Raw genomic sequence first — 12,493 nt, forward strand, 5'->3', positions numbered from 1 at the left:
AGCAACACTTCAAAGCACTCAGCACTCCCTTTCAGGCAAAACAAGTTGGCTATCAGTCAGACAGCGCTGTCGCCTGCTCCCTCACACACAGGGCGGCCGCTACTTTCCGGTCACCTCGCTTCCCTTCCACGGTCTCGTGCTCTTCTCGGCTTCTTTCTTCGTTACTGTGGCTTCGCGTCCTGCTGTTGCTCGCTCGCTGCTGCTCCGCAATGTCGATTGGATACAAGGAGTGGGCCAGTTCTCTGATGGTCGTGGAGCAGCTTGGAGACGAGTGCGAAAAGGCGACTGTGAAGCAAATGAGGGCAACCTGCATGAAGCTACTGGGGAGTTAGCTCAAATGGTAGAGCGCTCGCTTAGCATGTGAGAGGTAGTGTGATCGATGCCTGCATTCTCCACTTTGCTTTTGGCTCAGAGCAATTCTCCAGAAAGAAATGTGGTCTCACGTGTCACTGAGTTCATGCCAGATGGGTCAAAGCACAGCAAACCTTTTTCTGCCATGTCATAAGCAAGACGTCTTGATTTTTGCAAAGATGGATATATGAGGCGAGAGAAGCCAAAAGAACGACTTGCGAGCATTGATTGCTTTTCTGAGCATTTGACTCAGGACCTTCGATTGAGCAGACTGATATGCTGCCTGCTGCGCGAAGAAGGCACTTGCCATGCAAGCGGCCAGGCAGCACGACCAAGTCGGGCAGCTTGCAAGGTCTTTAAATTCAGAATGCGCAGCTTGCAAAAAATCTGCGAGCCTGATAAGAAGTCAAAGCTACACTCTTGTGATTGTTAGTCACACGCGTTTTCCAGGCTGTAAAGAGTCGCTGGCGGTTGACAGTCCCACCGCGCTGCAGCATGGGCTGGTACTGAAGACGCACAGGCCACGCCACGAGTCCAGATGCGTCAACATGCTCACGGAAAACAATCATCGCACAGGAAAATCTTTGGCGCTTCCCTTCGATAGCTCAGTTGGTAGAGCGGAGGACTGTAGTGGAATACTCAGCAAAGTCATCCTTAGGTCGCTGGTTCAATTCCGGCTCGAAGGAGCTAGTGTACTTTTGGATTAAGCAGCAATTCGCTCAAACCAGTTCTCATCACTTTATGGTGCATCATGTTGCCACGAAGGAGCAGGACACCACTTTTCTCGTCTCAAACCTGAATGCACTCTGCATCCACCTTCACACAGCTGTTATGCTTGAGCATTTGTGTCTGCTCACCAGCACAGAGTTTTTTTAAATTTCAAAATTTGCATATAAAAATTTGTACAGTCCATTCAAAAGCAGTTCAGTACATTTAGCTGCGGTCAGCAATCCCATACACTACATTTGGGTGCTGACGGCAGTTCCGTTCGATACATTTCCTTGCTTTTCAGTTCAAGTACAATTCGGTACAATATGGGATACATTGTAGTACATTCAACAAACTGCAGAGCAGCAACACTTCAAAGCACTCAGCACTCCCTTTCAGGCAAAACAAGTTGGCTATCAGTCAGACAGCGCTGTCGCCTGCTCCCTCACACACAGGGCGGCCGCTACTTTCCGGTCACCTCGCTTCCCTTCCACGGTCTCGTGCTCTTCTCGGCTTCTTTCTTCGTTACTGTGGCTTCGCGTCCTGCTGTTGCTCGCTCGCTGCTGCTCCGCAATGTCGATTGGATACAAGGAGTGGGCCAGTTCTCTGATGGTCGTGGAGCAGCTTGGAGACGAGTGCGAAAAGGCGACTGTGAAGCAAATGAGGGCAACCTGCAAGAAGCTACTGGGGAATTAGCTCAAATGGTAGAGCGCTCGCTTAGCATGTGAGAGGTAGTGGGATCGATGCCTGCATTCTCCACTCTGCTTTTGGCTCAGAGCAATTCTCCAGAAAGAAATGTGGTCTCACGTGTCACTGAGTTCATGCCAGATGGGTCAAAGCACAGCAAACCTTTTTCTGCCATGTCATAAGCAAGACGTCTTGATTTTTGCAAAGATGGATATATGAGGCGAGAGAAGCCAAAAGAATGACTTGCGAGCATTGATTGCTTTTCTGAGCATTTGACTCAGGACCTTCGATTGAGCAGACTGATATGCTGCCTGCTGCGCGAAGAAGGCACTTGCCATGCAAGCGGCCAGGCAGCACGACCAAGTCGGGCAGCTTGCAAGGTCTTTAAATTCAGAATGCGCAGCCTGCAAAAAATCTGCGAGCCTGATAAGAAGTCAAAGCTACACTCTTGTGATTGTTAGTCACACACGTTTTCCAGGCTGTAAAGAGTCGCTGGCGGTTCACAGTCCCACCGCGCTGCAGCATGGGCTGGTACTGAAGACGCACAGGCCACGCCACGAGTCCAGATGCGTCAACATGCTCACGGAAAACAATCATCGCACAGAAAAATCTTTGGTGCTTCCCTTCGATAGCTCAGTTGGTAGAGCGGAGGACTGTAGTGGAATACTTAGCAAAGTCATCCTTAGGTCGCTGGTTCAATTCTGGCTCGAAGGAGCTAGTGTACTTTTGGATTAAGCAGCAATTCGCTCAAACCAGTTCTCATCACTTTATGGTGCATCATGTTGTCACGAAGGAGCAGGACACCACTTTTCTCGTCTCAAACCTGAATGCACTCTGCATCCACCTTCACACAGCTGTTATGCTTGAGCATTTGTGTCTGCTCACCAGCACAGAGTTTTTTTAAATTTCAAAATTTGCATATAAAAATTTGTACAGTCCATTCAAAAGCAGTTCAGTACATTTAGCTGCGGTCAGCAATCCCATACACTACATTTGGGTGCTGACGGCAGTTCCGTTCGATACATTTCCTTGCTTTTCAGTTCAAGTACAATTCGGTACAATATGGGATACATTGTAGTACATTCAACAAACTGCAGAGCAGCAACACTTCAAAGCACTCAGCACTCCCTTTCAGGCAAAACAAGTTGGCTATCAGTCAGACAGCGCTGTCGCCTGCTCCCTCACACACAGAGCGGCCGCTACTTTCCGGTCACCTCGCTTCCCTTCCACGGTCTCGTGCTCTTCTCGGCTTCTTTCTTCGTTACTGTGGCTTCGCGTCCTGCTGTTGCTCGCTCGCTGCTGCTCCGCAATGTCGATTGGATACAAGGAGTGGGCCAGTTCTCTGATGGTCGTGGAGCAGCTTGGAGACGAGTGCGAAAAGGCGACTGTGAAGCAAATGAGGGCAACCTGCAAGAAGCTACTGGGGAATTAGCTCAAATGGTAGAGCGCTCGCTTAGCATGTGAGAGGTAGTGGGATCGATGCCTGCATTCTCCACTCTGCTTTTGGCTCAGAGCAATTCTCCAGAAAGAAATGTGGTCTCACGTGTCACTGAGTTCATGCCAGATGGGTCAAAGCACAGCAAACCTTTTTCTGCCATGTCATAAGCAAGACGTCTTGATTTTTGCAAAGATGGATATATGAGGCGAGAGAAGCCAAAAGAACGACTTGCGAGCATTGATTGCTTTTCTGAGCATTTGACTCAGGACCTTCGATTGAGCAGACTGATATGCTGCCTGCTGCGCGAAGAAGGCACTTGCCATGCAAGCGGCCAGGCAGCACGACCAAGTCGGGCAGTTTGCAAGGTCTTTAAATTCAGAATGCGCAGCTTGCAAAAAATCTGCGAGCCTGATAAGAAGTCAAAGCTACACTCTTGTGATTGTTAGTCACACGCGTTTTCCAGGCTGTAAAGAGTCGCTGGCGGTTCACAGTCCCACCGCGCTGCAGCATGGGCTGGTACTGAAGACGCACAGGCCACGCCACGAGTCCAGATGCGTCAACATGCTCACGGAAAACAATCATCGCACAGAAAAATCTTCGGCGCTTCCCTTCGACAGCTCAGTTGGTAGAGCGGAGGACTGTAGTGGAATACTCAGCAAAGTCATCCTTAGGTCGCTGGTTCAATTCCGGTTCGAAGGAGCTAGTGTACTTTTGGATTAAGCAGCAATTCGCTCAAACCAGTTCTCATCACTTTATGGTGCATCATGTTGTCACGAAGGAGCAGGACACCACTTTTCTCGTCTCAAACCTGAATGCACTCTGCATCCACCTTCACACAGCTGTTATGCTTGAGCATTTGTGTCTGCTCACCAGCACAGAGTTTTTTTAAATTTCAAAATTTGCATATAAAAATTTGTACAGTCCATTCAAAAGCAGTTCAGTACATTTAGCTGCGGTCAGCAATCCCATACACTACATTTGGGTGCTGACGGCAGTTCCGTTCGATACATTTCCTTGCTTTTCAGTTCAAGTACAATTCGGTACAATATGGGATACATTGTAGTACATTCAACAAACTGCAGAGCAGCAACACTTCAAAGCACTCAGCACTCCCTTTCAGGCAAAACAAGTTGGCCATCAGTCAGACAGCGCTGTCGCCTGCTCCCTCACACACAGGGCGGCCGCTACTTTCCGGTCACCTCGCTTCCCTTCCACGGTCTCGTGCTCTTCTCGGCTTCTTTCTTCGTTACTGTGGCTTCGCGTCCTGCTGTTGCTCGCTCGCTGCTGCTCCGCAATGTCGATTGGATACAAGGAGTGGGCCAGTTCTCTGATGGTCGTGGAGCAGCTTGGAGACGAGTGCGAAAAGGCGACTGTGAAGCAAATGAGGGCAACCTGCAAGCAGCTACTGGGGAATTAGCTCAAATGGTAGAGCGCTCGCTTAGCATGTGAGAGGGAGTGGGATCGATGCCTGCATTCTCCACTCTGCTTTTGGCTCAGAGCAATTCTCCAGAAAGAAATGTGGTCTCACGTGTCACTGAGTTCATGCCAGATGGGTCAAAGCACAGCAAACCTTTTTCTGCCATGTCATAAGCAAGACGTCTTGATTTTTGCAAAGATGGATATATGAGGTGAGAGAAGCCAAAAGAACGACTTGCGAGCATTGATTGCTTTTCTGAGCATTTGACTCAGGACCTTCGATTGAGCAGACTGATATGCTGCCTGCTGCGCGAAGAAGGCACTTGCCATGCAAGCGGCCAGGCAGCACGACCAAGTCGGGCAGCTTGCAAGGTCTTTAAATTCAGAATGCGCAGCTTGCAAAAAATCTGCGAGCCTGATAAGAAGTCAAAGCTACACTCTTGTGATTGTTAGTCACACGCGTTTTCCAGGCTGTAAAGAGTCGCTGGCGGTTCACAGTCCCACCGCGCTGCAGCATGGGCTGGTACTGAAGACGCACAGGCCACGCCACGAGTCCAGATGCGTCAACATGCTCACGGAAAACAATCATCGCACAGAAAAATCTTTGGCGCTTCCCTTCGATAGCTCAGTTGGTAGAGCGGAGGACTGTAGTGGAATACTCAGCAAAGTCATCCTTAGGTCGCTGGTTCAATTCCGGCTCGAAGGAGCGAGTGTACTTTTGGATTAAGCAGCAATTCGCTCAAACCAGTTCTCATCACTTTATGGTGCATCATGTTGCCACGAAGGAGCAGGACACCACTTTTCTCGTCTCAAACCTGAATGCACTCTCCATCCACCTTCACACAGCTGTTATGCTTGAGCATTTGTGTCTGCTCACCAGCACAGAGTGTTTTTAAATTTCAAAATTTGCATATAAAAATTTGTACAGTCCATTCAAAAGCAGTTCAGTACATTTAGCTGCGGTCAGCAATCCCATACACTACATTTGGGTGCTGACGGCAGTTCCGTTCGATACATTTCCTTGCTTTTCAGTTCAAGTACAATTCGGTACAATATGGGATACATTGTAGTACATTCAACAAACTGCAGAGCAGCAACACTTCAAAGCACTCAGCACTCCCTTTCAGGCAAAACAAGTTGGCTATCAGTCAGACAGCGCTGTCGCCTGCTCCCTCACACACAGGGCGGCCGCTACTTTCCGGTCACCTCGCTTCCCTTCCACGGTCTCGTGCTCTTCTCGGCTTCTTTCTTCGTTACTGTGGCTTCGCGTCCTGCTGTTGCTCGCTCGCTGCTGCTCCGCAATGTCGATTGGATACAAGGAGTGGGCCAGTTCTCTGATGGTCGTGGAGCAGCTTGGAGACGAGTGCGAAAAGGCGACTGTGAAGCAAATGAGGGCAACCTGCAAGAAGTTACTGGGGAATTAGCTCAAATGGTAGAGCGCTCGCTTAGCATGTGAGAGGTAGCGGGATCGATGCCTGCATTCTCCACTCTGCTTTTGGCTCAGAGCAATTCTCCAGAAAGAAATGTGGTCTCACGTGTCACTGAGTTCATGCCAGATGGGTCAAAGCACAGCAAACCTTTTTCTGCCATGTCATAAGCAAGACGTCTTGATTTTTGCAAAGATGGATATATGAGGCGAGAGAAGCCAAAAGAACGACTTGCGAGCATTGATTGCTTTTCTGAGCATTTGACTCAGGACCTTCGATTGAGCAGACTGATATGCTGCCTGCTGCGCAAAGAAGGCACTTGCCATGCAAGCGGCCAGGCAGCACGACCAAGTCGGGCAGCTTGCAAGGTCTTTAAATTCAGAATGCGCAGCTTGCAAAAAATCTGCGAGCCTGATAAGAAGTCAAAGCTACACTCTTGTGATTGTTAGTCACACGCGTTTTCCAGGCTGTAAAGAGTCGCTGGCGGTTCACAGTCCCACCGCGCTGCAGCATGGGCTGGTACTGAAGACGCACAGGCCACGCCACGAGTCCAGATGCGTCAACATGCTCACGGAAAACAATCATCGCACAGGAAAATCTTTGGCGCTTCCCTTCGATAGCTCAGTTGGTAGAGCGGAGGACTGTAGTGGAATACTTAGCAAAGTCATCCTTAGGTCGCTGGTTCAATACCGGCTCGAAGGAGCTAGTGTACTTTTGGATTAAGCAGCAATTCGCTCAAACCAGTTCTCATCACTTTATGGTGCATCATGTTGCCACGAAGGAGCAGGACACCACTTTTCTCGTCTCAAACCTGAATGCACTCTGCATCCACCTTCACACAGCTGTTATGCTTGAGCATTTGTGTCTGCTCACCAGCACAGAGTTTTTTTAAATTTCAAAATTTGCATATAAAAATTTGTACAGTCCATTCAAAAGCAGTTCAGTACATTTAGCTGCGGTCAGCAATCCCATACACTACATTTGGGTGCTGACGGCAGTTCCGTTCGATACATTTCCTTGCTTTTCAGTTCAAGTACAATTCGGTACAATATGGGATACATTGTAGTACATTCAACAAACTGCAGAGCAGCAACACTTCAAAGCACTCAGCACTCCCTTTCAGGCAAAACAAGTTGGCTATCAGTCAGACAGCGCTGTCGCCTGCTCCCTCACACACAGGGCAGCCGCTACTTTCCGGTCACCTCGCTTCCCTTCCACGGTCTCGTGCTCTTCTCGGCTTCTTTCTTCGTTACTGTGGCTTCGCGTCCTGCTGTTGCTCGCTCGCTGCTGCTCCGCAATGTCGATTGGATACAAGGAGTGGGCCAGTTCTCTGATGGTCGTGGAGCAGCTTGGAGACGAGTGCGAAAAGGCGACTGTGAAGCAAATGAGGGCAACCTGCAAGAAGCTACTGGGGAATTAGCTCAAATGGTAGAGCGCTCGCTTAGCATGTGAGAGGTAGTGGGATCGATGCCTGCATTCTCCACTCTGCTTTTGGCTCAGAGCAATTCTCCAGAAAGAAATGTGGTCTCACGTGTCACTGAGTTCATGCCAGATGGGTCAAAGCACAGCAAACCTTTTTCTGCCATGTCATAAGCAAGACGTCTTGATTTTTGCAAAGATGGATATATGAGGCGAGAGAAGCCAAAAGAATGACTTGCGAGCATTGATTGCTTTTCTGAGCATTTGACTCAGGACCTTCGATTGAGCAGACTGATATGCTGCCTGCTGCGCGAAGAAGGCACTTGCCATGCAAGCGGCCAGGCAGCACGACCAAGTCGGGCAGCTTGCAAGGTCTTTAAATTCAGAATGCGCAGCTTGCAAAAAATCTGCGAGCCTGATAAGAAGTCAAAGCTACACTCTTGTGATTGTTAGTCACACGCGTTTTCCAGGCTGTAAAGAGTCGCTGGCGGTTCACAGTCCCACCGCGCTGCAGCATGGGCTGGTACTGAAGACGCACAGGCCACGCCACGAGTCCAGATGCGTCAACATGCTCACGGAAAACAATCATCGCACAGAAAAATCTTTGGCGCTTCCCTTCGATAGCTCAGTTGGTAGAGCGGAGGACTGTAGTGGAATACTCAGCAAAGTCATCCTTAGGTCGCTGGTTCAATTCCGGCTCGAAGGAGCGAGTGTACTTTTGGATTAAGCAGCAATTCGCTCAAACCAGTTCTCATCACTTTATGGTGCATCATGTTGCCACGAAGGAGCAGGACACCACTTTTCTCGTCTCAAACCTGAATGCACTCTGCATCCACCTTCACACAGCTGTTATGCTTGAGCATTTGTGTCTGCTCACCAGCACAGAGTTTTTTTAAATTTCAAAATTTGCATATAAAAATTTGTACAGTCCATTCAAAAGCAGTTCAGTACATTTAGCTGCGGTCAGCAATCCCATACACTACATTTGGGTGCTGACGGCAGTTCCGTTCGATACATTTCCTTGCTTTTCAGTTCAAGTACAATTCGGTACAATATGGGATACATTGTAGTACATTCAACAAACTGCAGAGCAGCAACACTTCAAAGCACTCAGCACTCCCTTTCAGGCAAAACAAGTTGGCTATCAGTCAGACAGCGCTGTCGCCTGCTCCCTCACACACAGGGCAGCCGCTACTTTCCGGTCACCTCGCTTCCCTTCCAAGGTCTCGTGCTCTTCTCGGCTTCTTTCTTCGTTACTGTGGCTTCGCGTCCTGCTGTTGCTCGCTCGCTGCTGCTCCGCAATGTCGATTGGATACAAGGAGTGGGCCAGTTCTCTGATGGTCGTGGAGCAGCTTGGAGACGAGTGCGAAAAGGCGACTGTGAAGCAAATGAGGGCAACCTGCAAAAAGTTACTGGGGAATTAGCTCAAATGGTAGAGCGCTCGCTTAGCATGTGAGAGGTAGCGGGATCGATGCCTGCATTCTCCACTCTGCTTTTGGCTCAGAGCAATTCTCCAGAAAGAAATGTGGTCTCACGTGTCACTGAGTTCATGCCAGATGGGTCAAAGCACAGCAAACCTTTTTCTGCCATGTCATAAGCAAGACGTCTTGATTTTTGCAAAGATGGATATATGAGGCGAGAGAAGCCAAAAGAACGACTTGCGAGCATTGATTGCTTTTCTGAGCATTTGACTCAGGACCTTCGATTGAGCAGACTGATATGCTGCCTGCTGCGCGAAGAAGGCACTTGCCATGCAAGCGGCCAGGCAGCACGACCAAGTCGGGCAGCTTGCAAGGTCTTTGAATTCAGAATGCGCAGCTTGCAAAAAATCTGCGAGCCTGATAAGAAGTCAAAGCTACACTCTTGTGATTGTTAGTCACACGCGTTTTCCAGGCTGTAAAGAGTCGCTGGCGGTTCACAGTCCCACCGCGCTGCAGCATGGGCTGGTACTGAAGACGCACAGGCCACGCCACGAGTCCAGATGCGTCAACATGCTCACGGAAAACAATCATCGCACAGGAAAATCTTTGGCGCTTCCCTTCGATAGCTCAGTTGGTAGAGCGGAGGACTGTAGTGGAATACTTAGCAAAGTCATCCTTAGGTTGCTGGTTCAATTCCGGCTCGAAGGAGCTAGTGTACTTTTGGATTAAGCAGCAATTCGCTCAAACCAGTTCTCATCACTTTATGGTGCATCATGTTGCCACGAAGGAGCAGGACACCACTTTTCTCGTCTCAAACCTGAATGCACTCTGCATCCACCTTCACACAGCTGTTATGCTTGAGCATTTGTGTCTGCTCACCAGCACAGAGTTTTTTTAAATTTCAAAATTTGCATATAAAAATTTGTACAGTCCATTCAAAAGCAGTTCAGTACATTTAGCTGCGGTCAGCAATCCCATACACTACATTTGGGTGCTGACGGCAGTTCCGTTCGATACATTTCCTTGCTTTTCAGTTCAAGTACAATTCGGTACAATATGGGATACATTGTAGTACATTCAACAAACTGCAGAGCAGCAACACTTCAAAGCACTCAGCACTCCCTTTCAGGCAAAACAAGTTGGCTATCAGTCAGACAGCGCTGTCGCCTGCTCCCTCACACACAGGGCAGCCGCTACTTTCCGGTCACCTCGCTTCCCTTCCACGGTCTCGTGCTCTTCTCGGCTTCTTTCTTCGTTACTGTGGCTTCGCGTCCTGCTGTTGCTCGCTCGCTGCTGCTCCGCAATGTCGATTGGATACAAGGAGTAGGCCAGTTCTCTGATGGTCGTGGAGCAGCTTGGAGACGAGTGCGAAAAGGCGACTGTGAAGCAAATGAGGGCAACCTGCAAGAAGCTTGTGAGGAATTAGCTCAAATGGTAGAGCGCTCGCTTAGCATGTGAGAGGTAGTGGGATCGATGCCTGCATTCTCCACTCTGCTTTTGGCTCAGAGCAATTCTCCAGAAAGAAATGTGGTCTCACGTGTCACTGAGTTCATGCCAGATGGGTCAAAGCACAGCAAACCTTTTTCTGCCATGTCATAAGCAAGACGTCTTGATTTTTGCAAAGATGGATATATGAGGCGAGAGAAGCCAAAAGAATGACTTGCGAGCATTGATTGCTTTTCTGAGCATTTGACTCAGGACCTTCGATTGAGCAGACTGATATGCTGCCTGCTGCGCGAAGAAGGCACTTGCCATGCAAGCGGCCAGGCAGCACGACCAAGTCGGGCAGCTTGCAAGGTCTTTAAATTCAGAATGCGCAGCTTGCAAAAAATCTGCGAGCCTGATAAGAAGTCAAAGCTACACTCTTGTGATTGTTAGTCACACGCGTTTTCCAGGCTGTAAAGAGTCGCTGGCGGTTCACAGTCCCACCGCGCTGCAGCATGGGCTGGTACTGAAGACGCACAGGCCACCCCACGAGTCCAGATGCGTCAACATGCTCACGGAAAACAATCATCGCACAGAAAAATCTTTGGCGCTTCCCTTCGATAGCTCAGTTGGTAGAGCGGAGGACTGTAGTGGAATACTCAGCAAAGTCATCCTTAGGTCGCTGGTTCAATTCCGGCTCGAAGGAGCTAGTGTACTTTTGGATTAAGCAGCAATTCGCTCAAACCAGTTCTCATCACTTTATGGTGCATCATGTTGCCACGAAGGAGCAGGACACCACTTTTCTCGTCTCAAACCTGAATGCACTCTGCATCCACCTTCACACAGCTGTTATGCTTGAGCATTTGTGTCTGCTCACCAGCACAGAGTTTTTTTAAATTTCAAAATTTGCATATAAAAATTTGTACAGTCCATTCAAAAGCAGTTCAGTACATTTAGCTGCGGTCAGCAATCCCATACACTACATTTGGGTGCTGACGGCAGTTCCGTTCGATACATTTCCTTGCTTTTCAGTTCAAGTACAATTCGGTACAATATGGGATACATTGTAGTACATTCAACAAACTGCAGAGCAGCAACACTTCAAAGCACTCAGCACTCCCTTTCAGGCAAAACAAGTTGGCTATCAGTCAGACAGCGCTGTCGCCTGCTCCCTCACACACAGGGCAGCCGCTACTTTCCGGTCACCTCGCTTCCCTTCCAAGGTCTCGTGCTCTTCTCGGCTTCTTTCTTCGTTACTGTGGCTTCGCGTCCTGCTGTTGCTCGCTCGCTGCTGCTCCGCAATGTCGATTGGATACAAGGAGTGGGCCAGTTCTCTGATGGTCGTGGAGCAGCTTGGAGACGAGTGCGAAAAGGCGACTGTGAAGCAAATGAGGGCAACCTGCAAGAAGCTAATGGGGAATTAGCTCAAATGGTAGAGAGCTCGCTTAGCATGTGAGAGATAGTGGGATCGATGCCTGCATTCTCCACTCTGCTTTTGGCTCAGAGTAATTCTCCAGAAAGAAATGTGGTCTCACGTGTCACTGAGTTCATGCCAGATGGGTCAAAGCACAGCAAACCTTTTTCTGCCATGTCATAAGCAAGACGTCTTGATTTTTGCAAAGATGGATATATGAGGCGAGAGAAGCCAAAAGAATGACTTGCGAGCATTGATTGCTTTTCTGAGCATTTGACTCAGGACCTTCGATTGAGCAGACTGATATGCTGCCTGCTGCGCGAAGAAGGCACTTGCCATGCAAGCGGCCAGGCAGCACGACCAAGTCGGGTAGCTTGCAAGGTCTTTAAATTCAGAATGCGCAGCTTGCAAAAAATCTGCGAGCCTGATAAGAAGTCAAAGCTACACTCTTGTGATTGTTAGTCACACGCGTTTTCCAGGTTGTAAAGAGTCGCTGGCGGTTCACAGTCCCACCGCGCTGCAGCATGGGCTGGTACTGAAGACGCACAGGCCACGCCACGAGTCCAGATGCGTCAACATGCTCACGGAAAACAATCATCGCACAGAAAAATCTTTGGCGCTTCCCTTCGATAGCTCAGTTGGTAGAGCGGAGGACTGTAGTGGAATACTCAGCAAAGTCATCCTTAGGTCGCTGGTTCAATTCCGGCTCGAAGGAGCTAGTGTACTTTTGGATTAAGCAGCAATTCGCTCAAACCAGTTCTCATCACTTTATGGTGCATCATGTTGC

General features: G+C 49.1%; 9 non-coding genes across 9 annotated transcripts; all 9 read left to right on the forward strand.

The window, feature by feature from the left end:
* Positions 1-945: 945 nt before the first annotated feature.
* trnay-gua (transfer RNA tyrosine (anticodon GUA)) lies at positions 946-1,037 on the forward strand. Its single transcript is given in 2 exon segments — positions 946-982; positions 1,002-1,037. It is a non-coding gene; the product is annotated as a tRNA-Tyr (tRNA).
* A 1,331-nt stretch (positions 1,038-2,368) lies between these two features.
* Positions 2,369-2,460, forward strand: trnay-gua (transfer RNA tyrosine (anticodon GUA)). The gene is given in 2 exon segments: positions 2,369-2,405; positions 2,425-2,460. It is a non-coding gene; the product is annotated as a tRNA-Tyr (tRNA).
* Positions 2,461-3,791: 1,331 nt separating this feature from the next.
* On the forward strand, positions 3,792-3,883 carry trnay-gua (transfer RNA tyrosine (anticodon GUA)). Its single transcript is given in 2 exon segments — positions 3,792-3,828; positions 3,848-3,883. It is a non-coding gene; the product is annotated as a tRNA-Tyr (tRNA).
* A 1,331-nt stretch (positions 3,884-5,214) lies between these two features.
* trnay-gua (transfer RNA tyrosine (anticodon GUA)) lies at positions 5,215-5,306 on the forward strand. Its single transcript is given in 2 exon segments — positions 5,215-5,251; positions 5,271-5,306. It is a non-coding gene; the product is annotated as a tRNA-Tyr (tRNA).
* Positions 5,307-6,637: 1,331 nt separating this feature from the next.
* On the forward strand, positions 6,638-6,729 carry trnay-gua (transfer RNA tyrosine (anticodon GUA)). Its single transcript is given in 2 exon segments — positions 6,638-6,674; positions 6,694-6,729. It is a non-coding gene; the product is annotated as a tRNA-Tyr (tRNA).
* Positions 6,730-8,060: 1,331 nt separating this feature from the next.
* Positions 8,061-8,152, forward strand: trnay-gua (transfer RNA tyrosine (anticodon GUA)). The gene is given in 2 exon segments: positions 8,061-8,097; positions 8,117-8,152. It is a non-coding gene; the product is annotated as a tRNA-Tyr (tRNA).
* A 1,331-nt stretch (positions 8,153-9,483) lies between these two features.
* Positions 9,484-9,575, forward strand: trnay-gua (transfer RNA tyrosine (anticodon GUA)). Its single transcript is given in 2 exon segments — positions 9,484-9,520; positions 9,540-9,575. It is a non-coding gene; the product is annotated as a tRNA-Tyr (tRNA).
* Positions 9,576-10,906: 1,331 nt separating this feature from the next.
* trnay-gua (transfer RNA tyrosine (anticodon GUA)) lies at positions 10,907-10,998 on the forward strand. The gene is given in 2 exon segments: positions 10,907-10,943; positions 10,963-10,998. It is a non-coding gene; the product is annotated as a tRNA-Tyr (tRNA).
* A 1,331-nt stretch (positions 10,999-12,329) lies between these two features.
* Positions 12,330-12,421, forward strand: trnay-gua (transfer RNA tyrosine (anticodon GUA)). Its single transcript is given in 2 exon segments — positions 12,330-12,366; positions 12,386-12,421. It is a non-coding gene; the product is annotated as a tRNA-Tyr (tRNA).
* The last annotated feature ends 72 nt before the right edge of the window (positions 12,422-12,493 follow it).

Source organism: Pristiophorus japonicus, unplaced genomic scaffold (assembly GCF_044704955.1).
Source record: "Pristiophorus japonicus isolate sPriJap1 unplaced genomic scaffold, sPriJap1.hap1 HAP1_SCAFFOLD_429, whole genome shotgun sequence".
Classification (NCBI taxonomy): domain Eukaryota; kingdom Metazoa; phylum Chordata; class Chondrichthyes; family Pristiophoridae; genus Pristiophorus; species Pristiophorus japonicus.